The 27,456-nt window shown below is 39.1% G+C and overlaps 3 protein-coding genes, 22 non-coding genes and 4 pseudogenes across 24 annotated transcripts in view; 27 read left to right on the plus strand and 2 right to left on the minus strand.

Moving 5' to 3' along the window:
• The window catches only part of LOC144422696 (uncharacterized), a 486,406-nt gene that overhangs the window by 385,233 nt on the left and 73,717 nt on the right, over positions 1-27,456 (plus strand). The window lies entirely within an intron of this gene.
• The window catches only part of LOC120332866 (FGFR1 oncogene partner 2 homolog), a 424,145-nt gene that overhangs the window by 104,362 nt on the left and 292,327 nt on the right, over positions 1-27,456 (minus strand).
• The window catches only part of LOC120329781 (FGFR1 oncogene partner 2 homolog), a 443,159-nt gene that overhangs the window by 40,915 nt on the left and 374,788 nt on the right, over positions 1-27,456 (minus strand). The gene's annotated exons all lie outside the window — the stretch shown is intronic.
• LOC144423317 (U1 spliceosomal RNA) lies at positions 9,128-9,290 on the plus strand. The gene has a single exon (XR_013475811.1). It is a non-coding gene; the product is annotated as a U1 spliceosomal RNA (small nuclear RNA).
• LOC144423563 (U1 spliceosomal RNA) lies at positions 9,869-10,003 on the plus strand (annotated as a pseudogene).
• LOC144423462 (U1 spliceosomal RNA) lies at positions 10,588-10,751 on the plus strand. Its single transcript, XR_013475956.1, has one exon. It is a non-coding gene; the product is annotated as a U1 spliceosomal RNA (small nuclear RNA).
• Positions 11,340-11,502, plus strand: LOC144423689 (U1 spliceosomal RNA). The gene has a single exon (XR_013476151.1). It is a non-coding gene; the product is annotated as a U1 spliceosomal RNA (small nuclear RNA).
• On the plus strand, positions 11,646-11,808 carry LOC144423690 (U1 spliceosomal RNA). Its single transcript, XR_013476152.1, has one exon. It is a non-coding gene; the product is annotated as a U1 spliceosomal RNA (small nuclear RNA).
• LOC144423472 (U1 spliceosomal RNA) lies at positions 12,344-12,506 on the plus strand. The gene has a single exon (XR_013475966.1). It is a non-coding gene; the product is annotated as a U1 spliceosomal RNA (small nuclear RNA).
• Positions 13,107-13,269, plus strand: LOC144423393 (U1 spliceosomal RNA). Its single transcript, XR_013475887.1, has one exon. It is a non-coding gene; the product is annotated as a U1 spliceosomal RNA (small nuclear RNA).
• On the plus strand, positions 13,850-14,012 carry LOC144423480 (U1 spliceosomal RNA). Its single transcript, XR_013475974.1, has one exon. It is a non-coding gene; the product is annotated as a U1 spliceosomal RNA (small nuclear RNA).
• On the plus strand, positions 14,601-14,736 carry LOC144423564 (U1 spliceosomal RNA; annotated as a pseudogene).
• On the plus strand, positions 15,330-15,492 carry LOC144423326 (U1 spliceosomal RNA). Its single transcript, XR_013475820.1, has one exon. It is a non-coding gene; the product is annotated as a U1 spliceosomal RNA (small nuclear RNA).
• Positions 16,085-16,247, plus strand: LOC144423390 (U1 spliceosomal RNA). Its single transcript, XR_013475884.1, has one exon. It is a non-coding gene; the product is annotated as a U1 spliceosomal RNA (small nuclear RNA).
• LOC144423227 (U1 spliceosomal RNA) lies at positions 16,774-16,936 on the plus strand. The gene has a single exon (XR_013475721.1). It is a non-coding gene; the product is annotated as a U1 spliceosomal RNA (small nuclear RNA).
• On the plus strand, positions 17,535-17,697 carry LOC144423346 (U1 spliceosomal RNA). Its single transcript, XR_013475840.1, has one exon. It is a non-coding gene; the product is annotated as a U1 spliceosomal RNA (small nuclear RNA).
• On the plus strand, positions 18,232-18,394 carry LOC144423473 (U1 spliceosomal RNA). Its single transcript, XR_013475967.1, has one exon. It is a non-coding gene; the product is annotated as a U1 spliceosomal RNA (small nuclear RNA).
• Positions 18,995-19,157, plus strand: LOC144423394 (U1 spliceosomal RNA). Its single transcript, XR_013475888.1, has one exon. It is a non-coding gene; the product is annotated as a U1 spliceosomal RNA (small nuclear RNA).
• Positions 19,738-19,900, plus strand: LOC144423487 (U1 spliceosomal RNA). The gene has a single exon (XR_013475981.1). It is a non-coding gene; the product is annotated as a U1 spliceosomal RNA (small nuclear RNA).
• LOC144423565 (U1 spliceosomal RNA) lies at positions 20,489-20,624 on the plus strand (annotated as a pseudogene).
• Positions 21,218-21,380, plus strand: LOC144423327 (U1 spliceosomal RNA). The gene has a single exon (XR_013475821.1). It is a non-coding gene; the product is annotated as a U1 spliceosomal RNA (small nuclear RNA).
• Positions 21,973-22,135, plus strand: LOC144423391 (U1 spliceosomal RNA). Its single transcript, XR_013475885.1, has one exon. It is a non-coding gene; the product is annotated as a U1 spliceosomal RNA (small nuclear RNA).
• LOC144423228 (U1 spliceosomal RNA) lies at positions 22,662-22,824 on the plus strand. Its single transcript, XR_013475722.1, has one exon. It is a non-coding gene; the product is annotated as a U1 spliceosomal RNA (small nuclear RNA).
• On the plus strand, positions 23,423-23,585 carry LOC144423347 (U1 spliceosomal RNA). The gene has a single exon (XR_013475841.1). It is a non-coding gene; the product is annotated as a U1 spliceosomal RNA (small nuclear RNA).
• LOC144423149 (U1 spliceosomal RNA) lies at positions 24,102-24,264 on the plus strand. Its single transcript, XR_013475643.1, has one exon. It is a non-coding gene; the product is annotated as a U1 spliceosomal RNA (small nuclear RNA).
• Positions 24,854-24,988, plus strand: LOC144423571 (U1 spliceosomal RNA; annotated as a pseudogene).
• Positions 25,583-25,745, plus strand: LOC144423328 (U1 spliceosomal RNA). Its single transcript, XR_013475822.1, has one exon. It is a non-coding gene; the product is annotated as a U1 spliceosomal RNA (small nuclear RNA).
• Positions 26,338-26,500, plus strand: LOC144423431 (U1 spliceosomal RNA). Its single transcript, XR_013475925.1, has one exon. It is a non-coding gene; the product is annotated as a U1 spliceosomal RNA (small nuclear RNA).
• LOC144423229 (U1 spliceosomal RNA) lies at positions 27,027-27,189 on the plus strand. The gene has a single exon (XR_013475723.1). It is a non-coding gene; the product is annotated as a U1 spliceosomal RNA (small nuclear RNA).

Here is a 27,456-nt window from a genome sequence, read left to right on the forward strand (position 1 = left end):
AATATAAGAATGAAATCGAAATTATCATGACAGTAATCAAATCTCGTAACTTTTGAAGATGGCAATTTGAAATGTCAAAGTAATTTGTTTGAAAACTGTCGGATGAAGAGCAAAACATCCACTACGAAGAGCAAGAAAAAATGGTCGAGTGTAATTAATCAATAAGACATAAGACTCAGCAACGACAAGACAAATTCCTTAATTTTGGTTATTTAAAATGGCAATTGAAAGATTTATATACAAGAAGAAAAACATGAAATTTGAGCACTAATTATACATGCAAGAATTAAAAACATACAACTTAAGAACTCATTGTAGCCCCATTTATTATGATTCTGACTTGGGGTCTTTTCAAATTATAAGGATGAGACATTTGTATTGTGAAAGGCATTTGAATTGTGCAATTCAGTGAAACAGTAATGGTATTATTATACCTTCTTCTCACCTACACGACTTTCAAAATTGTGAGCACTTGTTTAATGTACGATTTACTATTAGATAAATTAGGCGATAATGACTTTAAAATGAAGAAAAGATGGTAGGCTTGCACGTAATTTACGGATTTACGGAATTACGTAATTATTTTGAGTTACGGAAGGGAAGTTACGAATTCCGTAAAGTCGTAATTATTGCATTGAAACGAGCTTTCTTCAAAGCAGTCAATTTCGTCGATTGCGAAAAATGAAAGCTCAACAAGTAGAAGTTAGAGTTCCGGTATTCGCAGCCGTTTTTCTCTCTCTTGTTACGTAGGTGAAGGAGGGCATGACGCGTTGCCATTCACTAACCTATTATCAACTTCTCTGGCATGGCGAATGTAAATTATTAACGTAGTTAATGGGGAAGAACTGAGTAGGGCCGTTTGACGCCAACACACCTGGTTTTAACTTCTCCCGTAACTTAACCGTAGATAAGGGATAGAATTGCGTTAAGACCGTTTGACGCCAACACACCTGGTTTTAACTTCTCCCGTAATTTAACCGTAGATAAGGGATAGAATTGCGTTAAGACCGATTGACGCCAACACACCTGGTTTCAACTCTCTCGCATCTTATCTAGCATGGCCATGGCCAATGTACATAATAACCGTAGATAGGGGGAAGAATTGTGTTAAGACCGATGGACGCTAACACGCCCGGTTTCAACTTCTTCGGGTGAAATGACTAATGAACGCAGGAGATCAATCTTTCAAACATGGTCTATCAAACATTTGTATCCATTTTACTTTTATTTATTATTTACTTGTTCCAGTTTTCCGTTACTTATGGTATATATGTTCCGTTTCTAATTCATTTTATTTTATAGTCACGCGTTTAAATAGTGGGAATTCCCCACCAAGTGTGGATTAGCAATGCTTAACCATTCTTTAATGTTAATATCAACACTTGATATATGAACATGAAATATCATACTGTTTTTGGCTGTTTTATTTCAGACTTGGGGTATAAACAAGAAAATATCCATAACCGTTCAACACGACGATTTTGTGAAATTTAACGAAGAGCTTTCGCGACGAATTGGAACCAAATAAGCCAAAAGAGCGATTGATCACTCGCGCCAATACCTCGCCGTGATAATTAATGTCGCGCTTATCAAATAGCAATATGACGACAAAAGAGAGATTGCGTAATGAACCAACGCAACTTCGTCTTCTCGGCATCGGTAAAGCGATTGAGACGGCAGAGAAACAGCAAAACGACGGATTCCTCGCGGACCGCAAAAAAATTTAACTGCTATCATATATAATCAAATATGAGCCAGTGTGTTTATTCTGTGCGAGTTCCATTTTCTATTACAAAATCTTGATGTTCTGTTAACGGTTTTATCGTTATATATCAGTCCGGACTTGGCCTTGCGCATGATGTTTTTCACAACTCCTCTCAATATTTCGGCCATATATGATTAACTGTCTTACCAAATGCGGCAACTTATTTTGATTTATCGTCTACTTGAATACCACCGGCACTCGACACCAAACTTGTGTCAATCTTGGCCGATAGGATCGCCGACTTGAGTTAGCAAATAAATGTCGTGAGTGTAAAATAAATGTCACAAAATGCATTGTTTTGCGATATAATTTTTGTATTTTCGGAGAAGGCATATCATATAAGTTCGATATTTAAATTATACTCAAATAAATAATATTTAATCTAAATTTATCGCAAATAATGTTTTAAACATTCAGTCCGCGAAATGATTAAATGTAAAATGAAGCATGGTAATCGGAATATCGTCAATAAGTCGACATCAATAATTATTATTATAAAATGCTAACAAGGCAGTAATGTCGGATAATGCAGAAGAAGCTGCAAAAACAAGTCTTCGTCGCGAGGAAATCGCAAGTATAATCAAATGAGTGAATACGCTCGTCGTTGGTTAATAAATTAGAAACCCTTAATTTTTATTCAGTACTAAGGTGGTTTTAAAAAACTATCGTTTCCATAAACAACCGTATACCAGTGTCGGTAATGATAAAATAAAATTGATCGCATAAAAATGGGACGGTTAATTTGCGAAGGTGATAAAGGAAAACCAAAGCTAACACAAAAGATAAAAATCAGAATAAAATTAATTTGAATTCACTCCTTGATATTTGTCTTTAACATCTGCCGATGGCGTGTTGTACTGCCAAGAATATGAAAACCCAACTTCAATGTCCCATTCGGAAAAGAAGTGGATTCCATTGGTTGTTATGATAGGTTTGAATGCGTGGAAAAATATCGCAATTACGGGGTCATTACGTAATTGATTTTGCCGTAATTACGGAATTGATTTTTGTCAATTACGTGCAAGCCTAAAAAGATGGTTTATTGATTCCCAAAAACAAAAAAAATCTTACAATATGACTGTATTGTAGGTCTTTACGTTATCAGTGTTAAACCTTATTAAACATAAGGCTTTTTGGTAGGTCGTTACGTTTCAGTGATTGCAACTAGGTAGGTCTTTACGTTTCAGTGATTGCAACTAGTATTGTTACTACTCATTCTACATTTAATTGTCTGTACCATTTGCAATAAAAATGGGGGGGGGGGAAAGATTTAGATGTAAAACACAATAATTGTCATGAAATTTGAAAAATACAACAAATAGATGAGCGTTGTAAAACCAATAAAAGAATGCAACAATAAAATTAATTTTGAGACATCGGTACCGTGATATTTCCTATTAATCTCATAAATTCAATAAACTGCAGAAAGAATTAAGATAACTTTTGTGAAAACTTTGTGCACTTTATTTGGAGATAAAACTTGGTGGAGAAAACCAAAAAAATGATTGGAGTACTCCATTTGGGGAATCATTGGTTGAAAAAAATGATTGAGGGAAAAAAAATAAGGCTTAAAAAACTTGTGAGCCTTTGGATCCAAAAAAAAAATGTTAAAAAAGGGTATTTATTTTCTTGATTATAATTTCTTGATTATGTAACCTGTCATTGTCTTTTATCAGGTCATAAGTTTTGTTTATCGCCGCGAGCGCTATAAGTTTTTATTTATTCGCTTCCGCTATCCGACACGAGATTTAAGACCTCGACATTTCCACCATTGCTTCTGAGGTGTTGCATAGCATTGGCCCTCTCGTTTGCTGGGGGAGCTCTTTGCACCGGTGCCATAGGACGAGCTGTGGATGATTGGCCGATGGGGGTTCGGCTTCTGGCTCCGCCACGGGACGAGTAGAATATAACTCGTTAGGTAATATTAGACTATTTAAGAGACTCGCTTTTATGGGTTGACACAAAAGGGTGCCCAGCACGTCGCCTCTGTTAACCGCAAAGAGATTATTTGTTCCCAAAATTTCGTTCAACACATCCGACGGGTACTTTTTCGCTAAAACTCTATAAATTTTAGATAATATTCGTTCGGTCTCACATTCCAATTTAAAGATTTGGCTCTGTAATTTCGCGGACAGAGCGGTTTGTGAGTCTGCAACATTTTGTATCATCAACGTTAATGCCGTCGAAATGTCTGCGTGATCAGCAAACTCACGTAACACGTTGACTTTCTTTAATAAACTACAATTCTTGACTTGAACCAAAAGTTCGTTTTCAAGGCAGAAAATACTGCCAAATCAATCAGTCGTTAATTCGTTACCCTCTGAAAAGGAATGAAAGGTCATATGTAAATCGTTTAGTTCTACAGCATATATGTAATTAGTGTTGTTTACATGTGCAGTTAGCGAAGAGTTTATTTCCTCCGCTTTGTTTGGACATTTTTCGAATTTTGCATCGTCAAATAAAAGTGTATAACTACCAATTTGGCAGGAAGATTGATTTACAGAGCAATTTGCGCTGTCAGCTAGAGGAAAAATAATTTTTGAGTTTAGATGGTCATACATTACATAGGATGTTATTAGGGCAATATTTTCAGTTGTTCCGGAATCAGTTGTGGGCCATTTATAGTTGATAACCGGTTTATTCTCGGTTACCCATAGATCATTGGTTTTCTGAACAAACTTACCGAATTGATTCGATTCGTGAGTCTTAAACCAGTTTCTGCAATTTTGTTCGGACGAAGGTACTCCTGATTTTATTTTAGTAAAGTGAGTCTTAGCTCCAAAGAAATAAAAGTGACTCTTCCATTCAGTTATACTAGTTTGGCAAGCTCTAATTGGAATTTTAGTATGCAATTTAGGTGCGTGATAGACTTTAGCTTGACATTTCACTATATGTTCGGATTTGTGCTGTTTGCAAGACTTATCATCCGATATGTCGTACTCTTGATTGATTTTGTCATTTTGGCAGATATAGCCATGAACCTCTGGATTTCCAAAACATAGCCATGGTAATTGCATAAAAACTAGAAGTAATAGTATAATGGATAAATACCTGAATTCTTGATAAAATTCTTGTCCCACCATCCTGCCACGTTTCAAATAAATGATTTCTCTATCGGATTTGTCGGTCCGGGTTATTTCGTCATTGTCCGAATTTTCCTCTTCCTTTTCCTCTAGACTTCCGTCTCTGCCTGTCCATACCGGTCTGGCGGACGTACTGTCCGGCCGTATCTGGTCTTGGGCTGGTTCTCCTTCTTCCATAGGATGTCCTTTGTCGTTGGACTCGTGAATTCTGAAATAAAAGGTTCATTGTTATTCTTGGGAGTAATTACTGTTTTTATTGGTGGTTTTTCAATTTCAGTGAGAAAATTTTGGTTTTCCACGCCATGTTTTTGTTCAGGACGTTCTTCCTTATCTGTTTCAAAAATAGTAATTTCAGCAGGTTTTAATTGGTTAATAGAAACTCGTTCTATACCCTTATTTTTTTTTATAGTGAAAGCAGTCTTATTTCGAAATATCACTTCATATGGCCCCTGATAGTTGGGTTGCAAAGACTTTTTTACGTGATCTATTCGTTGAAACACATGACTACAAGTGAACAACTTTGGTGGAATATATACATTAGACCTTAATTTCTTTCTTGTTGGAAGAGCTTTAAAATTTCCAAAAAAACGTTTTAATTTAGAAACATAACTGTAAGGGTCAAAATCTTGGGTTATGTCAGAACTTTCCACTAATTCTCCAGGGAGTCTCAGTGTTCTCCCATATGCAAGTTCGGACAATGAAAATCCGTTTAATTTCGGAATGGACCTCAAACCTAAAAGGACGTATCCCAAGTTTGATGACCATTCACTAGGGTTTTCCTGACACTTCAAACCAAGTTTTAATTCTCTATGAATTCGTTCTATTTGTCCGTTTCCCTGCGGCATATATGGCAATGAAAATTTATGTTTTATTCCTAAAAAATTCATAAATTGAGCCCAATTTTTACTTCTGAAAGAGGAGTAATTGTCACTCTTAAGGAGAGTTGGACACCCAAATCTGGCAACCCAATGCAATAAAAATGTATCTATAAGAGTTGAGGCGGTCAGATCACATATCGGGATCGCCTCTATCCAACGTGTGGTACGGTCAATCATAGTAAAAATATAAGTAAAACCTTTGCTTGGTACAAATGGTCCAACAATATCTATTTGAACCTCTGAAAATCTTTCATTAGGAATAGGAATAGATGACAGTTGAGATACAGTGTGTCTAAAGATCCTGTTTTTCTGACATTTCAAACAAGATTTCACATAATTTGTAATATCTGCATGCATTTGTGGCCATACGTAACGTTCTGAAATTAAATTATTGGTGCTTTTAATACCTGGATGACAAAGGTCATGTATTTTGTCGAAAATTCTCCTACGTAAAATCTTGGGTATTATAGGTCTAGCTTTCTTATGTTCCAAGGATACGTCACATAAAATAACTCCACCCATGTTGTCTATGGCTATTTCTGCAAGCTTGAGTGAATGGCCAGAGTTTGCTTTTAAACTTTGTATTTCTTTACAGTTTTCTTGCTCTTCAGCTATTTCCGTTAAAGGAATGGCATCTTGTTGTTGATAAATAATATTTACAGTTTTATTTTCTAGAACATTTCCATTTTCTATCACAGATTTATTCTCTACTCCACACGTATTATCAGTTCCGCGGTTACGTTTCTCAGATGGCGTTATGTCAGACATCGCGTCAACGGTTTTACACGCTTCACCGGTTCCTTGCGTCTGCTGTCTGCTTGCGTCGGCTGACGTTACGTGCGTCATTGCGTCGACTGATTTATTCGCTTCACCGGTTTCGTGCGTCTGTGGTTCGGATGACGTTATACGCTTCGCTGCGTCGTTGTCCTTGACGACCGCTGTTTTTACTTCGCGCGTCTCTATTTCGTCCATTGTATTAGCTTTTTCTGTATTAATTTTATCATTACTTTGGCTATCATTATTTACATAGCGAGAAATAAAATCGGCCACTGGATTACTTGACCCCGGTATGTGAGAAAACGAGTTTGTCATACTTGTGATGTAATCCAGTTGACGATTTTCTCTGTCGCTGGGTCTATTTGTCGGATTATTTAGTGCCTGAATTAACGCTTTGTTATCGGATAATAATTGAAATTGTCGACCGATTAAAAGATTTTTAAAGTACTTAATGGTTAAGTAACAAGCCATTAGTTCTTTGGAGAAAATAGTATAGTTTTTCTCTCGCTTGTATAGAGTTTTTGAAAAGAACCCCAAGGGCTGGTTTATTCCGTCAACATATTGTGTTACGGCCCCTGCAATAGCAGACGAACTTGCATCACATATTACCGTTATTGGCACATCAATTCTTGGGTGTGCTATCATGCATGCGTTAACCAAACACTCCTTGATTTTATGAAAGGCAGCATCACATTCTGCTGTCCAAATTGGTTTTTGACGTTTGCGGTTTTTATCTGAGACTAATTGAGTAATCGGATAAATTATCTCAGAATATCTGGCTATATGTTTCCTATAAAAATTGCACATGCCTATGAATTTGCGACATTCTGTAATTGTTTGTGGTACTCGAAATTTTTTAATAACCTCGACTTTGTCTCTGATTGGTTTTATTCCATTTTCATCAAGTTCGTAGCCTAGATAAGAAAGATTTGACTTTCCAAACTCGCATTTTTTTAGGTTTAGTGTTAAACCATAGTGGTTTAGTCGTTTAAATACTTGATCGGTTACTTTCAAGTTTTCCTCTTTTGTTTTAGTGTAAATTAGTAAATCATCAAGATAGACAAAAACATTTTTCAACCCAAACAAAACTTTACTCATGAAGTTAGAGAAGGAACTGGGTGCGGAAGCAATGCCAAATGGCATCATAATGGGAATATACTGAGCATTCGCGACGCTAAATGCACACTTATGTCTATGTAACGGATTAAGTTTGATATTTGAGTAAGCCGATTCAAGGTCGAGTTTAGTAAAGATTGTACATCCGGCGAGTTCCGACGTAAAATCTTCAAGTCTCGGCAATGGGAATCTTGGGATTCTTGTAATCAGATTCAAACGTCTATAATCAAAAGTCAAACGAATTGAATTGTCCTTTTTAGGAACTACGTTCAGCGGGCTACAATACGGGCTAACTCCGCGAATTATATCTCCGTTTTCTAATAATTTATTTATCTCGTCGTCTACTTGCTTCTTATATTTGAACGGAACCGGTCGGTCTTTTGTATAAACTGGAGGTCCAAAAGTTATAATATCGTGTTGATAATTATGATTAATTCCTCGAAATTTTGCATGTTTCCGGATTAAAATTTCTGGATATTTTTGCAATAATAATTGGTATTCCTTATCTATTGTTTCCGGTATTAAGGTTAATATTGGCGCACCACTTAACGTATTATGACACGGAATCGAAAAATCGTCTGCTCTATTAGTTAAACAATTGTTTGCTAAGTCTATTACCAGTTTATTTTTAACAAGAAAGTCTATTCCAATTATACCATCAAATTCTATGTTTGCTAACACACAATTATGTGTATATTTCACATATTTCACAATAATTGAAATAGAAAAAGCCGGTTGCTGTATCGAACGAATTGAAATAGAAAAGCCGGTTGCTGTATCGAACGAATTGAAATAGAAAAGCCGGGCAAACCACGATCAAAATGTCTATTTAAACGGTAACAGCTTTTTCATCTCGCTCGCCAAAAACGGTACCTTTCTTTATTATCCAAAAATCTCGTTTCCCACGGAGCAATTTTTGCTCATATCTAGAATGTTCGGTACCCTTCTTACAATAATTACACTTGTTTATAGGTTACCTGACATGGGAAATATCCATTTTCTCATACACGAGATAGATCTAGACTCAATATTTCGAATGATCTAGAAAGATCTCTTCAATAATTCGGTTGTTTATGGGTCACCCGACATGGGAAAATATCCATTTTCTCATACACGAGAAAGACTAGAAAGATCTCTTCAATATTTCGATTACGTCAATTATTATATAGAATTTGACTTCCATTATCCAAATTATTGGTTAATTTGTTACAGAAGTATCATTGTTTGCTGTCCAAGGTACGTGACTCCTTGTTTATAGTTTAATATTTCAAACCCTGGCTCTTTGCTATTTCTTGTAAAGTTGTTTAGCTACATTCTGCATCGGATGGCAAAGAACTCGCGATGTATCACATAAAAGGTTTGAACGCAATGAATCGTATTCTACGTTACTGACAGACGAATCAATTAAAATTGCAAATTTTGCACATATCGTTTTTATTGTTGAGAACTTCTTCTCAACATTTAGCATAGAACATTCATTCATGATGCGCAACCAATCGTCACAAATCATACTTACCTGACGAGGCAGTCAACCGCGATCACGAAGACGGTTCTGCCTAGGCGAGGTTTAGTCATTGCACCCAGACTAAATTGACCCTAGCGATTATCCCAAATGTAGATAACTCGGTCGTGTAATTTCTGCTAGTGGGGACTGCGTTCGCGCTATCCTTTTATATATTTGCTTACGACCAATATCCTGTTAGCTTACGAGTTAGGTCAATGAGCGGCCACGTTGCTTTCATTAGTTGTGGCCGTATTGATCCTCGTTTGGGTGTGGTATATTTCTTATGACCAATCTTACAATCCATTCATTGATATTATTCCATGACATGCCTTGCCATTATCCAAGTTATTTCCTTTATCCAACCGTCTCTAGATTGATTCCTTATCTGCAGTTCCACATTCAGATTGTGTTGCCATTGATTGAGCAATAGAATGAGCGCCAAGATTTGGAAGTATCATTGTTTGCTGTCCAAGGTACGTGACTCTTTGTTTATAGTTTAATATTTCAAACCCTGGCTCTTTGCTATTTCTTGTAAAGTTGTTCAGCTACATTCTGCATCGGATGGCAAAGAACTCGCGATGTATCACATAAAAGATTTGAACGCAATAAATCGTATTCTACGTTACTGACAGACGAATCAATTAAAATTGCAACTTTTGCACATATCGTTTTTATTGTGGAGAACTTCTTCTCAACGTTTAGCATAGAACATTCATTCATGATGCGCAACCAATCGTCACAAACCATACTTACCTGACGAGGCAGTCAACCGCGATCACGAAGGCGGTTCTGCCTAGGCGAGGTTTAGTCATTGCACCCAGACTAAATTGACCCTAGCGATTATCCCAAATGTGGATAACTCGGTCTGCGTTCGCGCTATCCCTTTTATATATTTGCTCACGACCAATATCCTGTTGGCTTACGGGTTAGGTCAATGAGCGGCCACGTTGCTTTCATTAGTTGTGGCCGTATTGATCCTCGTTTGGGTGTGGTATATTTCTCATGAACAATCTTACAATCCATTCATTGATATTACTCCATGACATGCCTTGCCATTATCCAAGTTATTTGCTTTATCCAACCGTCTCTAGATTGATTCCTTATTTGCAGTTCCACATTCAGATTGTGTTGCCATTGATTGAGCAATAGAATGAGCGCCAAGATTTGGAAGTATCATTGTTTGCTGTCCAAGGTACGTGACTCTTTGTTTATAGTTTAATATTTCAAACCCTGGCTCTTTGCTATTTCTTGTAAAGTTGTTCAGCTACATTCTGCATCGGATGGCAAAGAACTCGCGATGTATCACATAAAAGATTTGAACGCAATGAATCGTATTCTACGTTACTGACAGACGAATCAATTAAAATTGCAAATTTTGCACATATCGTTTTTATTGTTGAGAACTTCTTCTCAACATTTAGCATAGAACATTCATTCATGATGCGCAACCAATCGTCACAAATCATACTTACCTGACGAGGCAGTCAACCGCGATCACGAAGACGGTTCTGCCTAGGCGAGGTTTAGTCATTGCACCCAGACTAAATTGACCCTAGCGATTATCCCAAATGTAGATAACTCGGGCGTGTAATTTCTGCTAGTGGGTACTGCGTTCGCGCTATCCCTTTCATATATTTGCTTACGACCAATATCCTGTTAGCTTACGAGTTAGGTCAATGAGCGGCCACGTTGCTTTCATTAGTTGTGGCCGTATTGATACTCGTTTGGGTGTGGTATATTTCTTATGACCAATCTTACAATCCATTCATTGATATTATTCCATGACATGCCTTGCCATTATCCAAGTTATTTCCTTCATCCAACCGTCTCTAGATTGATTCATTATTTGCAGTTCCACATTCAGATTGTGTTGCCATTGATTGAGCAATAGAATGAGCGCCAAGATTTGGAAGTATCATTGTTTGCTGTCCAAGGTACGTATCGGGGCTGCGGCTCTTTGTTTATAGTTTAATATTTCAACCCCTGGTCCTTGCTATTTCTTGTAAAGTTGTTCAGCTTCATTCTGCATCGGATGGCAAAAAACTCACGATGTATCGCATAAAAGATTTGAACGCAATGAATCGTATTCTATGTTACTGACAGGCGAATCAATTAAAATTGCAACTTTTGCACATATCGTTTTTATTGTGGAGAACTTCTTCTCAACGTTTAGCATAGAACATTCATTCATGATGCGCAACCAATCGTCACAAACCATACTTACCTGACGAGGCAGTCAACCGCGATCACGAAGGCGGTTCTGCCTAGGCGAGGTTTAGTCATTGCACCCAGACTAAATTGACCCTAGCGATTATCCCAAATGTGGATAACTCGGTCGTGTAATTTCTGCTAGTGGGGACTGCGTTCGCGCTATCCCTTTTGTATATTTGCTCACTACCAATAATCCTGTTGGCTTTCGAGTTAGGTCAATGAGCGGCCACATCGTTTTTATTGTGGAGAACTTCTTCTCAACGTTTAGCATAGAACATTCATTCATGATGCGCAACCAATCGTCACAAACCATACTTACCTGACGAGGCAGTCAACCGCGATCACGAAGGCGGTTCTGCCTAGGCGAGGTTTAGTCATTGCACCCAGACTAAATTGACCCTAGCGATTATCCCAAATGTGGATAACTCGGTCGTGTAATTTCTGCTAGTGGGGACTGCGTTCGCGCTATCCCTTTTGTATATTTGCTCACTACCAATAATCCTGTTGGCTTTCGAGTTAGGTCAATGAGCGGCCACGTTGCTTTCATTAGTTGTGGCCGTATTGATCCTCGTATGGGTGTGTTATATTTCTCATGACCAATCTTACAATCCATTTATTGATATTATTCCATGACATGCCTTGCCATTATCCAAGTTATTTCCTTTATCCAACCGTCTCTAGATTGATTCCTTATTTGCAGTTCCACATTCAGATTGTGTTGCCATTGATTGAGCAATAGAATGAGCGCCAAGATTTGGAAGTATCATTGTTTGCTGTCCAAGGTACGTATTGGGGTTCAGCTACATTCTGCATCGGATGGCAAAGAACTCGCGATGTATCACATAAAAGATTTGAACGCAATGAATCGTATTCTACGTTACTGACAGACGAATCAATTAAAATTGCAAATTTTGCACATATCGTTTTTATTGTTGAGATTGTTGAGAACTTCTTCTCAACATTTAGCATAGAACATTTATTCATGATGCGCAACCAATCGTCACAAATCATACTTACCTGGCGAGGCAGTCAACCGCGATCACGAAGACGGTTCTGCCTAGGCGAGGTTTAGTCATTGCACCCAGACTAAATTGACCCTAGCGATTATCCCAAATGAAGATAACTCGGTCGTGTAACTTCTGCTAGTGGGGACTGCGTTCGCGCTATCTCTTTTATATATTTGCTTACGACCAATATCCTGTTAGCTTACGAGTTAGGTCAATGAGCGGCCACGTTGCTTTCATTAGTTGTGGCCGTATTGATCCTCGTTTGGGTGTGGTATATTTCTCATGACCAATCTTACAATCCATTTATTTATATTATTCCATGACATGCCTTGCAATTATCCAAGTTATTTCCTTTATCCAACCGTCTCTAGATTGATTCCTTATTTGCAGTTCCACATTCAGATTGTGTTGCCATTGATTGAGCAATAGAATGAGCGCCAAGATTTGGAAGTTTAATTGTTTGCTGTCCAAGGGTACGTATTGGGGCTGTGGCTCTTTGTTTATAGTTTATTATTTTAAACCCTGGCTCTTTGCTATTTTTTGTAAAGTTGTTCAGCTTCATTCTGCATCGGATGGCAAAGAACTCGCGATGTATCACATAAAAGATTTGAACGCAATGAATCGTATTCTACGTTACTGACTGATTAATCAATTAAAATTGCAAATTTTGCACATATCGTTTTTATTGTTGAGATTGTTGAGAACTTCTTCTCAACATTTAGCATAGAACATTCATTCATGATGCGCAACCAATCGTCACAAATCATACTTACTTGACGGGGCAGTCAAACGTGATCACGTAGGCGGTTCTGCCTAGGCGAGGTATAGTCATTGCACCCAGACTAAATTGACCCTAGCGATTATCCCAAATGTGGATAACTCGGTCGTGCAATTTATGCTAGTGGGGACTGCGTTCGCGCTATCCCTTTTGTATATTTGCTCACTACCAATAATCCTGTTGGCTTTCGAGTTATGTCAATGAGCGGCCACGTTGCTTTCATTAGTTGTGGCCGTATTGATCCTCGTATGGGTGTGTTATATTTCTTATGACCAATCTTACAATCCATTTATTGATATTATTCCATGACATGCCTTGCCATTATCCAAGTTATTTCCTCTATCCAACCGTCTCTAGATTGATTCCTTATTTGCAGTTCCACATTCAGATTGTGTTGCCATTGATTGAGCAATAGAATGAGCGCCAAGATTTGGAAGTATCATTGTTTGCTGTCCAAGGTACGTGACTCTTTGTTTATAGTTTAATATTTCAAACCCTGGCTCTTTGCTATTTCTTGTAAAGTTGTTCAGCTACATTCTGCATCGGATGGCAAAGAACTCGCGATGTATCACATAAAAGGTTTGAACGCAATGAATCGTATTCTACGTTACTGACAGACGAATCAATTAAAATTGCAAATTTTGCACATATCGTTTTTATTGTTGAGAACTTCTTCTCAACATTTAGCATAGAACATTCATTCATGATGCGCAACCAATCGTCACAAATCATACTTACCTGACGAGGCAGTCAACCGCGATCACGAAGACGGTTCTGCCTAGGCGAGGTTTAGTCATTGCACCCAGACTAAATTGACCCTAGCGATTATCCCAAATGTAGATAACTCGGTCGTGTAATTTCTGCTAGTGGGGACTGCGTTCGCCCTATCCTTTTATATATTTGCTTACGACCAATATCCTGTTAGCTTACGAGTTAGGTCAATGAGCGGCCACGTTGCTTTCATTAGTTGTGGCCGTATTGATCCTCGTTTGGGTGTGGTATATTTCTTATGACCAATCTTACAATCCATTCATTGATATTATTCCATGACATGCCTTGCCATTATCCAAGTTATTTCCTTTATCCAACCGTCTCTAGATTGATTCCTTATTTGCAGTTCCACATTCAGATTGTGTTGCCATTGATTGAGCAATAGAATGAGCGCCAAGATTTGGAAGTATCATTGTTTGCTGTCCAAGGTACGTATCGGGGCTGCGGCTCTTTGTTTATAGTTTAATATTTCAACCCCTGGTCCTTGCTATTTCTTGTAAAGTTGTTCAGCTTCATTCTGCATCGGATGGCAAAAAACTCACGATGTATCACATAAAAGATTTGAACGCAATGAATCGTATTCTATGTTACTGACAGGCGAATCAATTAAAATTGCAACTTTTGCACATATCGTTTTTATTGTGGAGAACTTCTTCTCAACGTTTAGCATAGAACATTCATTCATGATGCGCAACCAATCGTCACAAACCATACTTACCTGACGAGGCAGTCAACCGCGATCACGAAGGCGGTTCTGCCTAGGCGAGGTTTAGTCATTGCACCCAGACTAAATTGACCCTAGCGATTATCCCAAATGTGGATAACTCGGTCTGCGTTTGCGCTATCCCTTTTATATATTTGCTCACGAGCAATATCCTGTTGGCTTACGGGTTAGGTCAATGAGCGGCCACGTTGCTTTCATTAGTTGTGGCCGTATTGATCCTCGTTTGGGTGTGGTATATTTCTCATGAACAATCTTACAATCCATTCATTGATATTACTCCATGACATGCCTTGCCATTATCCAAGTTATTTGCTTCATCCAACCGTCTCTAGATTGATTACTTATTTGCAGTTCCACATTCAGATTGTGTTGCCATTGATTGAGCAATAGAATGAGCGCCAAGATTTGGAAGTATCATTGTTTGCTGTCCAAGGTACGTATCGGGGCTGCGGCTCTTTGTTTATAGTTTAATATTTCAACCCCTGGTCCTTGCTATTTCTTGTAAAGTTGTTCAGCTTCATTCTGCATCGGATGGCAAAAAACTCACGATGTATCACATAAAAGATTTGAACGCAATGAATCGTATTCTACGTTACTGACAGACGAATCAATTAAAATCGCAACTTTTGCACATATCGTTTTTATTGTTGAGAACTTCTTCTCAACATTTAGCATAGAACATTCATTCATGATGGGCAACCAATCGTCACAAATCATACTTACCTGACGGGGCAGTCAACCGTGATCACGTGGGCGGTTCTGCCTAGGCGAGGTTTAGTCATTGCACCCAGACTAAATTGACCCTAGCGATTATCCCAAATGTGGATAACTCGGTCGTGTAATTTCTGCTAGTGGGGACTGCGTTCGCGCTATCTCTTTTGTATATTTGCTCACTACCAATAATCCTGTTGGCTTTCGAGTTAGGTCAATGAGCGGCCACGTTGCTTTCATTAGTTGTGGCCGTATTGATCCTCGTATGGGTGTGTTATATTTCTCATGAACAATCTTACAATCCATTCATTGATATTACTCCATGACATGCCTTGCCATTATCCAAGTTATTTGCTTTATCCAACCGTCTCTAGATTGATTCCTTATTTGCAGTTCCACATTCAGATTGTGTTGCCATTGATTGAGCAATAGAATGAGCGCCAAGATTTGGAAGTATAATTGTTTGCTGTCCAAGGGTACGTATTGGGGCTGTGGCTCTTTGTTTATAGTTTATTATTTTAAACCCTGGCTCTTTGCTATTTCTTGTAAAGTTGTTCAGCTTCATTCTGCATCGGATGGCAAAGAACTCGCGATGTATCACATAAAAGATTTGAACGCAATGAATCGTATTCTACGTTAACGACAGACGAATCAATTAAAATTGCAACTTTTGCACATATCGTTTTTATTGTTGAGAACTTCTTCTCAACATTTAGCATAGAACATTCATTCATGATGCGCAACCAATCGTCACAAATCATACTTACCTGACGGGACAGTCAACCGTGATCACGTAGGCGGTTCTGCCTAGGCGAGGTTTAGTCATTGCACCCAGACTAAATTGACCCTAGCGATTATCCCAAATGTGGATAACTCGGTCGTGTAATTTCTGCTAGTGGGGACTGCGTTCGCGCTATCTCTTTTGTATATTTGCTCACTACCAATAATCCTGTTGGCTTTCGAGTTAGGTCAATGAGCGGCCACGTTGCTTTCATTAGTTGTGGCCGTATTGATCCTCGTATGGGTGTGTTATATTTCTCATGAACAATCTTACAATCCATTCATTGATATTACTCCATGACATGCCTTGCCATTATCCAAGTTATTTGCTTTATCCAACCGTCTCTAGATTGATTCCTTATTTGCAGTTCCACATTCAGATTGTGTTGCCATTGATTGAGCAATAGAATGAGCGCCAAGATTTGGAAGTATCATTGTTTGCTGTCCAAGGTACGTATTGGGGTTCAGCTACATTCTGCATCGGATGGCAAAGAACTCGCGATGTATCACATAAAAGATTTGAACGCAATGAATCGTATTCTACGTTACTGACAGACGAATCAATTAAAATTGCAAATATCGTTTTTATTGTTGAGATTGTTGAGAACTTCTTCTCAACATTTAGCATAGAACATTTATTCATGATGCGCAACCAATCGTCACAAATCATACTTACCTGGCGAGGCAGTCAACCGCGATCACGAAGACGGTTCTGCCTAGGCGAGGTTTAGTCATTGCACCCAGACTAAATTGACCCTAGCGATTATCCCAAATGTAGATAACTCGGTCGTGTAATTTCTGCTAGTGGGGACTGCGTTCGCGCTATCCCTTTTATATATTTGCTTACGACCAATATTCTGTTAGCTTACGAGTTAGGTCAATGAGCGGCCACGTTGCTTTCATTAGTTGTGGCCGTATTGATCCTCGTTTGGGTGTGGTATATTTCTCATGACCAATCTTACAATCCATTTATTTATATTATTCCATGGCATGCCTTGCCATTATCCAAGTTATCCCTTTATCCAACCGTCTCTAGATTGATTCCTTATTTGCAGTTCCACATTCAGATTGTGTTGCCATTGATTGAGCAATAGAATGAGCGCCGAAATTTGGAAGTATCATTGTTTGCTGTCCAGGGTACGTATTGGGGCTGTGGCTCTTTGTTTATAGTTTAATATTTTAAACCCTGGCTCTTTGCTATTTCTTGTAAAGTTGTTCAGCTACATTCTGCATCGGATGGCAAAGAACTCGCGATGTCTCACATAAAAGATTTGAACGCAATGAATCGTATTCTACGTTACTGACAGACGAATCAATTAAAATTGCAAATTTTGCACATATCGTTTTTATTGTTGAGATTGTTGAGAACTTCTTTCCAACATTTAGTATAGAACATTCATTCATGATTCGCAACCAATCGTCACAAATCATACTTACCTGACGAGGCAGTCAACCGCGATCACGAAGACGGTTCTGCCTAGGCGAGGTTTAGTCATTGCACCCAGACTAAATTGACCCTAGCGATTATCCCAAATGTAGATAACTCGGTCGTGTAATTTCTGCTAATGGGGACTGCGTTCGCGCTATCCCTTTTATATATTTGCTTACGACCAATATCCTGTTGGCTTACGAGTTAGGTCAATGAGCGGCCACGTTGCTTCCATTGGTTGTGGCCATATTGATCCTCGTTTGGGTGTGGTATATTTCTCATGACCAATCTTACAATCCATTTATTGATATTATTCCATGACATGCCTTGCCATTATCCAAGTTATTTCCTTTATCCAACCGTCTCTAGATTGATTCCTTATTTGCAGTTCCACATTCAGATTGTGTTGCCATTGATTGAGCAATAGAATGAGCGCCAAGATTTGGAAGTATCATTGTTTGCTGTCCAAGGTACGTATTGGGGTTCAGCTACATTCTGCATCGGATGGCAAAGAACTCGCGATGTATCACATAAAAGATTTGAACGCAATGAATCGTATTCTACGTTACTGACAGACGAATCAATTAAAATTGCAAATTTTGCACATATCGTTTTTATTGTTGAGATTGTTGAGAACTTCTTCTCAACATTTAGCATAGAACATTTATTCATGATGCGCAACCAATCGTCACAAATCATACTTACCTGGCGAGGCAGTCAACCGCGATCACGAAGACGGTTCTGCCTAGGCGAGGTTTAGTCATTGCACCCAGACTAAATTGACCCTAGCGATTATCCCAAATGAAGATAACTCGGTCGTGTAACTTCTGCTAGTGGGGACTGCGTTCGCGCTATCTCTTTTATATATTTGCTTACGACCAATATCCTGTTAGCTTACGAGTTAGGTCAATGAGCGGCCACGTTGCTTTCATTAGTTGTGGCCGTATTGATCCTCGTTTGGGTGTGGTACATTTCTCATGACCAATCTTACAATCCATTTATTTATATTATTCCATGACATGCCTTGCAATTATCCAAGTTATTTCCTTTATCCAACCGTCTCTAGATTGATTCCTTATTTGCAGTTCCACATTCAGATTGTGTTGCCATTGATTGAGCAATAGAATGAGCGCCAAGATTTGGAAGTTTAATTGTTTGCTGTCCAAGGGTACGTATTGGGGCTGTGGCTCTTTGTTTATAGTTTATTATTTTAAACCCTGGCTCTTTGCTATTTTTTGTAAAGTTGTTCAGCTTCATTCTGCATCGGATGGCAAAGAACTCGCGATGTATCACATAAAAGATTTGAACGCAATGAATCGTATTCTACGTTACTGACAGATTAATCAATTAAAATTGCAAATTTTGCACATATCGTTTTTATTGTTGAGATTGTTGAGAACTTCTTCTCAACATTTAGCATAGAACATTCATTCATGATGCGCAACCAATCGTCACAAATCATACTTACTTGACGGGGCAGTCAAACGTGATCACGTAGGCGGTTCTGCCTAGGCGAGGTATAGTCATTGCACCCAGACTAAATTGACCCTAGCGATTATCCCAAATGTGGATAACTCGGTCGTGCAATTTATGCTAGTGGGGACTGCGTTCGCGCTATCCCTTTTGTATATTTGCTCACTACCAATAATCCTGTTGGCTTTCGAGTTATGTCAATGAGCGGCCACGTTGCTTTCATTAGTTGTGGCCGTATTGATCCTCGTATGGGTGTGTTATATTTCTTATGACCAATCTTACAATCCATTTATTGATATTATTCCATGACATGCCTTGCCATTATCCAAGTTATTTCCTCTATCCAACCGTCTCTAGATTGATTCCTTATTTGCAGTTCCACATTCAGATTGTGTTGCCATTGATTGAGCAATAGAATGAGCGCCAAGATTTGGAAGTATCATTGTTTGCTGTCCAAGGTACGTGACTCTTTGTTTATAGTTTAATATTTCAAACCCTGGCTCTTTGCTATTTCTTGTAAAGTTGTTCAGCTACATTCTGCATCGGATGGCAAAGAACTCGCGATGTATCACATAAAAGGTTTGAACGCAATGAATCGTATTCTACGTTACTGACAGACGAATCAATTAAAATTGCAAATTTTGCACATATCGTTTTTATTGTTGAGAACTTCTTCTCAACATTTAGCATAGAACATTCATTCATGATGCGCAACCAATCGTCACAAATCATACTTACCTGACGAGGCAGTCAACCGCGATCACGAAGACGGTTCTGCCTAGGCGAGGTTTAGTCATTGCACCCAGACTAAATTGACCCTAGCGATTATCCCAAATGTAGATAACTCGGTCGTGTAATTTCTGCTAGTGGGGACTGCGTTTGCCCTATCCTTTTATATATTTGCTTACGACCAATATCCTGTTAGCTTACGAGTTAGGTCAATGAGCGGCCACGTTGCTTTCATTAGTTGTGGCCGTATTGATCCTCGTTTGGGTGTGGTATATTTCTTATGACCAATCTTACAATCCATTCATTGATATTATTCCATGACATGCCTTGCCATTATCCAAGTTATTTCCTTTATCCAACCGTCTCTAGATTGATTCCTTATTTGCAGTTCCACATTCAGATTGTGTTGCCATTGATTGAGCAATAGAATGAGCGCCAAGATTTGGAAGTATCATTGTTTGCTGTCCAAGGTACGTATCGGGGCTGCGGCTCTTTGTTTATAGTTTAATATTTCAACCCCTGGTCCTTGCTATTTCTTGTAAAGTTGTTCAGCTTCATTCTGCATCGGATGGCAAAAAACTCACGATGTATCACATAAAAGATTTGAACGCAATGAATCGTATTCTATGTTACTGACAGGCGAATCAATTAAAATTGCAACTTTTGCACATATCGTTTTTATTGTGGAGAACTTCTTCTCAACGTTTAGCATAGAACATTCATTCATGATGCGCAACCAATCGTCACAAACCATACTTACCTGACGAGGCAGTCAACCGCGATCACGAAGGCGGTTCTGCCTAGGCGAGGTTTAGTCATTGCACCCAGACTAAATTGACCCTAGCGATTATCCCAAATGTGGATAACTCGGTCTGCGTTTGCGCTATCCCTTTTATATATTTGCTCACGAGCAATATCCTGTTGGCTTACGGGTTAGGTCAATGAGCGGCCACGTTGCTTTCATTAGTTGTGGCCGTATTGATCCTCGTTTGGGTGTGGTATATTTCTCATGAACAATCTTACAATCCATTCATTGATATTACTCCATGACATGCCTTGCCATTATCCAAGTTATTTGCTTCATCCAACCGTCTCTAGATTGATTACTTATTTGCAGTTCCACATTCAGATTGTGTTGCCATTGATTGAGCAATAGAATGAGCGCCAAGATTTGGAAGTATCATTGTTTGCTGTCCAAGGTACGTATCGGGGCTGCGGCTCTTTGTTTATAGTTTAATATTTCAACCCCTGGTCCTTGCTATTTCTTGTAAAGTTGTTCAGCTTCATTCTGCATCGGATGGCAAAAAACTCACGATGTATCACATAAAAGATTTGAACGCAATGAATCGTATTCTACGTTACTGACAGACGAATCAATTAAAATCGCAACTTTTGCACATATCGTTTTTATTGTTGAGAACTTCTTCTCAACATTTAGCATAGAACATTCATTCATGATGGGCAACCAATCGTCACAAATCATACTTACCTGACGGGGCAGTCAACCGTGATCACGTGGGCGGTTCTGCCTAGGCGAGGTTTAGTCATTGCACCCAGACTAAATTGACCCTAGCGATTATCCCAAATGTGGATAACTCGGTCGTGTAATTTCTGCTAGTGGGGACTGCGTTCGCGCTATCTCTTTTGTATATTTGCTCACTACCAATAATCCTGTTGGCTTTCGAGTTAGGTCAATGAGCGGCCACGTTGCTTTCATTAGTTGTGGCCGTATTGATCCTCGTATGGGTGTGTTATATTTCTCATGAACAATCTTACAATCCATTCATTGATATTACTCCATGACATGCCTTGCCATTATCCAAGTTATTTGCTTTATCCAACCGTCTCTAGATTGATTCCTTATTTGCAGTTCCACATTCAGATTGTGTTGCCATTGATTGAGCAATAGAATGAGCGCCAAGATTTGGAAGTATAATTGTTTGCTGTCCAAGGGTACGTATTGGGGCTGTGGCTCTTTGTTTATAGTTTATTATTTTAAACCCTGGCTCTTTGCTATTTCTTGTAAAGTTGTTCAGCTTCATTCTGCATCGGATGGCAAAGAACTCGCGATGTATCACATAAAAGATTTGAACGCAATGAATCGTATTCTACGTTAACGACAGACGAATCAATTAAAATTGCAACTTTTGCACATATCGTTTTTATTGTTGAGAACTTCTTCTCAACATTTAGCATAGAACATTCATTCATGATGCGCAACCAATCGTCACAAATCATACTTACCTGACGGGACAGTCAACCGTGATCACGTAGGCGGTTCTGCCTAGGCGAGGTTTAGTCATTGCACCCAGACTAAATTGACCCTAGCGATTATCCCAAATGTGGATAACTCGGTCGTGTAATTTCTGCTAGTGGGGACTGCGTTCGCGCTATCTCTTTTGTATATTTGCTCACTACCAATAATCCTGTTGGCTTTCGAGTTAGGTCAATGAGCGGCCACGTTGCTTTCATTAGTTGTGGCCGTATTGATCCTCGTATGGGTGTGTTATATTTCTCATGAACAATCTTACAATCCATTCATTGATATTACTCCATGACATGCCTTGCCATTATCCAAGTTATTTGCTTTATCCAACCGTCTCTAGATTGATTCCTTATTTGCAGTTCCACATTCAGATTGTGTTGCCATTGATTGAGCAATAGAATGAGCGCCAAGATTTGGAAGTATCATTGTTTGCTGTCCAAGGTACGTATTGGGGTTCAGCTACATTCTGCATCGGATGGCAAAGAACTCGCGATGTATCACATAAAAGATTTGAACGCAATGAATCGTATTCTACGTTACTGACAGACGAATCAATTAAAATTGCAAATATCGTTTTTATTGTTGAGATTGTTGAGAACTTCTTCTCAACATTTAGCATAGAACATTTATTCATGATGCGCAACCAATCGTCACAAATCATACTTACCTGGCGAGGCAGTCAACCGCGATCACGAAGACGGTTCTGCCTAGGCGAGGTTTAGTCATTGCACCCAGACTAAATTGACCCTAGCGATTATCCCAAATGTAGATAACTCGGTCGTGTAATTTCTGCTAGTGGGGACTGCGTTCGCGCTATCCCTTTTATATATTTGCTTACGACCAATATTCTGTTAGCTTACGAGTTAGGTCAATGAGCGGCCACGTTGCTTTCATTAGTTGTGGCCGTATTGATCCTCGTTTGGGTGTGGTATATTTCTCATGACCAATCTTACAATCCATTTATTTATATTATTCCATGGCATGCCTTGCCATTATCCAAGTTATCCCTTTATCCAACCGTCTCTAGATTGATTCCTTATTTGCAGTTCCACATTCAGATTGTGTTGCCATTGATTGAGCAATAGAATGAGCGCCGAAATTTGGAAGTATCATTGTTTGCTGTCCAGGGTACGTATTGGGGCTGTGGCTCTTTGTTTATAGTTTAATATTTTAAACCCTGGCTCTTTGCTATTTCTTGTAAAGTTGTTCAGCTACATTCTGCATCGGATGGCAAAGAACTCGCGATGTCTCACATAAAAGATTTGAACGCAATGAATCGTATTCTACGTTACTGACAGACGAATCAATTAAAATTGCAAATTTTGCACATATCGTTTTTATTGTTGAGATTGTTGAGAACTTCTTTCCAACATTTAGTATAGAACATTCATTCATGATTCGCAACCAATCGTCACAAATCATACTTACCTGACGAGGCAGTCAACCGCGATCACGAAGACGGTTCTGCCTAGGCGAGGTTTAGTCATTGCACCCAGACTAAATTGACCCTAGCGATTATCCCAAATGTAGATAACTCGGTCGTGTAATTTCTGCTAATGGGGACTGCGTTCGCGCTATCCCTTTTATATATTTGCTTACGACCAATATCCTGTTGGCTTACGAGTTAGGTCAATGAGCGGCCACGTTGCTTCCATTGGTTGTGGCCATATTGATCCTCGTTTGGGTGTGGTATATTTCTCATGACCAATCTTACAATCCATTTATTGATATTATTCCATGACATGCCTTGCCATTATCCAAGTTATTTCCTTTATTCAACCGTCTCTAGATTGATTCCTTATTTGCAGTTCCACATTCAGATTGTGTTGCCATTGATTGAGCAATAGAATGAGCGCCAAGATTTGGAAGTATCATTGTTTGCTGTCCAAGGTACGTATTGGGGTTCAGCTACATTCTGCATCGGATGGCAAAGAACTCGCGATGTATCACATAAAAGATTTGAACGCAATGAATCGTATTCTACGTTACTGACAGACGAATCAATTAAAATTGCAAATATCGTTTTTATTGTTGAGAACTTCTTCTCAACATTTAGCATAGAACATTCATTCATGATGCGCAACCAATCGTCACAAATCATACTTACCTGGCGAGGCAGTCAACCGCGATCACGAAGACGGTTCTGCCTAGGCGAGGTTTAGTCATTGCACTCAGACTAAATTGACCCTAGCGATTATCCCAAATGTAGATAACTCGGTCGTGTAATTTCTGCTAGTGGGGACTGCGTTCGCGCTATCCCTTTTATATATTTGCTTACGACCAATATTCTGTTAGCTTACGAGTTAGGTCAATGAGCGGCCACGTTGCTTTCATTAGTTGTGGCCGTATTGATCCTCGTTTGGGTGTGGTATATTTCTCATGACCAATCTTACAATCCATTTATTTATATTATTCCATGACATGCCTTGCCATTATCCGAGTTATCCCTTTATCCAACCGTCTCTAGATTGATTCCTTATTTGCAGTTCCACATTCAGATTGTGTTGCCATTGATTGAGCAATAGAATGAGCGCCGAGATTTGGAAGTATCATTGTTTGCTGTCCAGGGTACGTATTGGGGCTGTGGCTCTTTGTTTATAGTTTAATATTTTAAACCCTGGCTCTTTGCTATTTCTTGTAAAGTTGTTCAGCTACATTCTGCATCGGATGGCAAAGAACTCGCGATGTCTCACATAAAAGATTTGAACGCAATGAATCGTATTCTACGTTACTGACAGACGAATCAATTAAAATTGCAAATTTTGCACATATCGTTTTTATTGTTGAGAACTTCTTCTCAACATTTAGCATAGAACATTCATTCATGATGCGCAACCAATCGTCACAAATCATACTCACCTGACGAGGCAGTCAACCGCGATCACGACGACGGTTCTGCCTAGGCGAGGTTTAGTCATTGCACCCAGACTAAATTGACCCTAGCGATTATCCCAAATGTGGATAACTCGGTCTGCGTTCGCGCTATCCCTTTTATATATTTGCTCACGAGCAATATCCTGTTGGCTTACGGGTTAGGTCAATGAGCGGCCACGTTGCTTTCATTAGTTGTGGCCGTATTGATCCTCGTTTGGGTGTGGTATATTTCTCATGAACAATCTTACAATCCATTCATTGATATTACTCCATGACATGCCTTGCCATTATCCAAGTTATTTGCTTCATCCAACCGTCTCTAGATTGATTACTTATTTGCAGTTCCACATTCAGATTGTGTTGCCATTGATTGAGCAATAGAATGAGCGCCAAGATTTGGAAGTATCATTGTTTGCTGTCCAAGGTACGTATCGGGGCTGCGGCTCTTTGTTTATAGTTTAATATTTCAACCCCTGGTCCTTGCTATTTCTTGTAAAGTTGTTCAGCTTCATTCTGCATCGGATGGCAAAAAACTCACGATGTATCACATAAAAGATTTGAACGCAATGAATCGTATTCTACGTTACTGACAGACGAATCAATTAAAATCGCAACTTTTGCACATATCGTTTTTATTGTTGAGAACTTCTTCTCAACATTTAGCATAGAACATTCATTCATGATGGGCAACCAATCGTCACAAATCATACTTACCTGACGGGGCAGTCAACCGTGATCACGTGGGCGGTTCTGCCTAGGCGAGGTTTAGTCATTGCACCCAGACTAAATTGACCCTAGCGATTATCCCAAATGTGGATAACTCGGTCGTGTAATTTCTGCTAGTGGGGACTGCGTTCGCGCTATCTCTTTTGTATATTTGCTCACTACCAATAATCCTGTTGGCTTTCGAGTTAGGTCAATGAGCGGCCACGTTGCTTTCATTAGTTGTGGCCGTATTGATCCTCGTATGGGTGTGTTATATTTCTCATGAACAATCTTACAATCCATTCATTGATATTACTCCATGACATGCCTTGCCATTATCCAAGTTATTTGCTTTATCCAACCGTCTCTAGATTGATTCCTTATTTGCAGTTCCACATTCAGATTGTGTTGCCATTGATTGAGCAATAGAATGAGCGCCAAGATTTGGAAGTATAATTGTTTGCTGTCCAAGGGTACGTATTGGGGCTGTGGCTCTTTGTTTATAGTTTATTATTTTAAACCCTGGCTCTTTGCTATTTCTTGTAAAGTTGTTCAGCTTCATTCTGCATCGGATGGCAAAGAACTCGCGATGTATCACATAAAAGATTTGAACGCAATGAATCGTATTCTACGTTAACGACAGACGAATCAATTAAAATTGCAACTTTTGCACATATCGTTTTTATTGTTGAGAACTTCTTCTCAACATTTAGCATAGAACATTCATTCATGATGCGCAACCAATCGTCACAAATCATACTTACCTGACGGGACAGTCAACCGTGATCACGTAGGCGCTTCTGCCTAGGCGAGGTTTAGTCATTGCACCCAGACTAAATTGACCCTAGCGATTATCCCAAATGTGGATAACTCGGTCGTGTAATTTCTGCTAGTGGGGACTGCGTTCGCGCTATCCCTTTTGTATATTTGCTCACTACCAATAATCCTGTTGGCTTTCGAGTTAGGTCAATGAGCGGCCACGTTGCTTTCATTAGTTGTGGCCGTATTGATCCTCGTATGGGTGTGGTATATTTCTCATGAACAATCTTACAATCCATTCATTGATATTACTCCATGACATGCCTTGCCATTATCCAAGTTATTTCCTTTATCCAACCGTCTCTAGATTGATTCCTTATTTGCAGTTCCACATTCAGATTGTGTTGCCATTGATTGAGCAATAGAATGAGCGCCAAGATTTGGAAGTATCATTGTTTGCTGTCCAAGGTACGTATTGGGGTTCAGCTACATTCTGCATCGGATGGCAAAGAACTCGCGATGTATCACATAAAAGATTTGAACGCAATGAATCGTATTCTACGTTACTGACAGACGAATCAATTAAAATTGCAAATATCGTTTTTATTGTTGAGATTGTTGAGAACTTCTTCTCAACATTTAGCATAGAACATTTATTCATGATGCGCAACCAATCGTCACAAATCATACTTACCTGGCGAGGCAGTCAACCGCGATCACGAAGACGGTTCTGCCTAGGCGAGGTTTAGTCATTGCACCCAGACTAAATTGACCCTAGCGATTATCCCAAATGTAGATAACTCGGTCGTGTAATTTCTGCTAGTGGGGACTGCGTTCGCGCTATCCCTTTTATATATTTGCTTACGACCAATATTCTGTTAGCTTACGAGTTAGGTCAATGAGCGGCCACGTTGCTTTCATTAGTTGTGGCCGTATTGATCCTCGTTTGGGTGTGGTATATTTCTCATGACCAATCTTACAATCCATTTATTTATATTATTCCATGGCATGCCTTGCCATTATCCAAGTTATCCCTTTATCCAACCGTCTCTAGATTGATTCCTTATTTGCAGTTCCACATTCAGATTGTGTTGCCATTGATTGAGCAATAGAATG

The sequence above is a fragment of the Styela clava genome, chromosome 5, assembly GCF_964204865.1.
Source record: "Styela clava chromosome 5, kaStyClav1.hap1.2, whole genome shotgun sequence".
Taxonomy (NCBI): Eukaryota; Metazoa; Chordata; class Ascidiacea; order Stolidobranchia; family Styelidae; genus Styela; species Styela clava.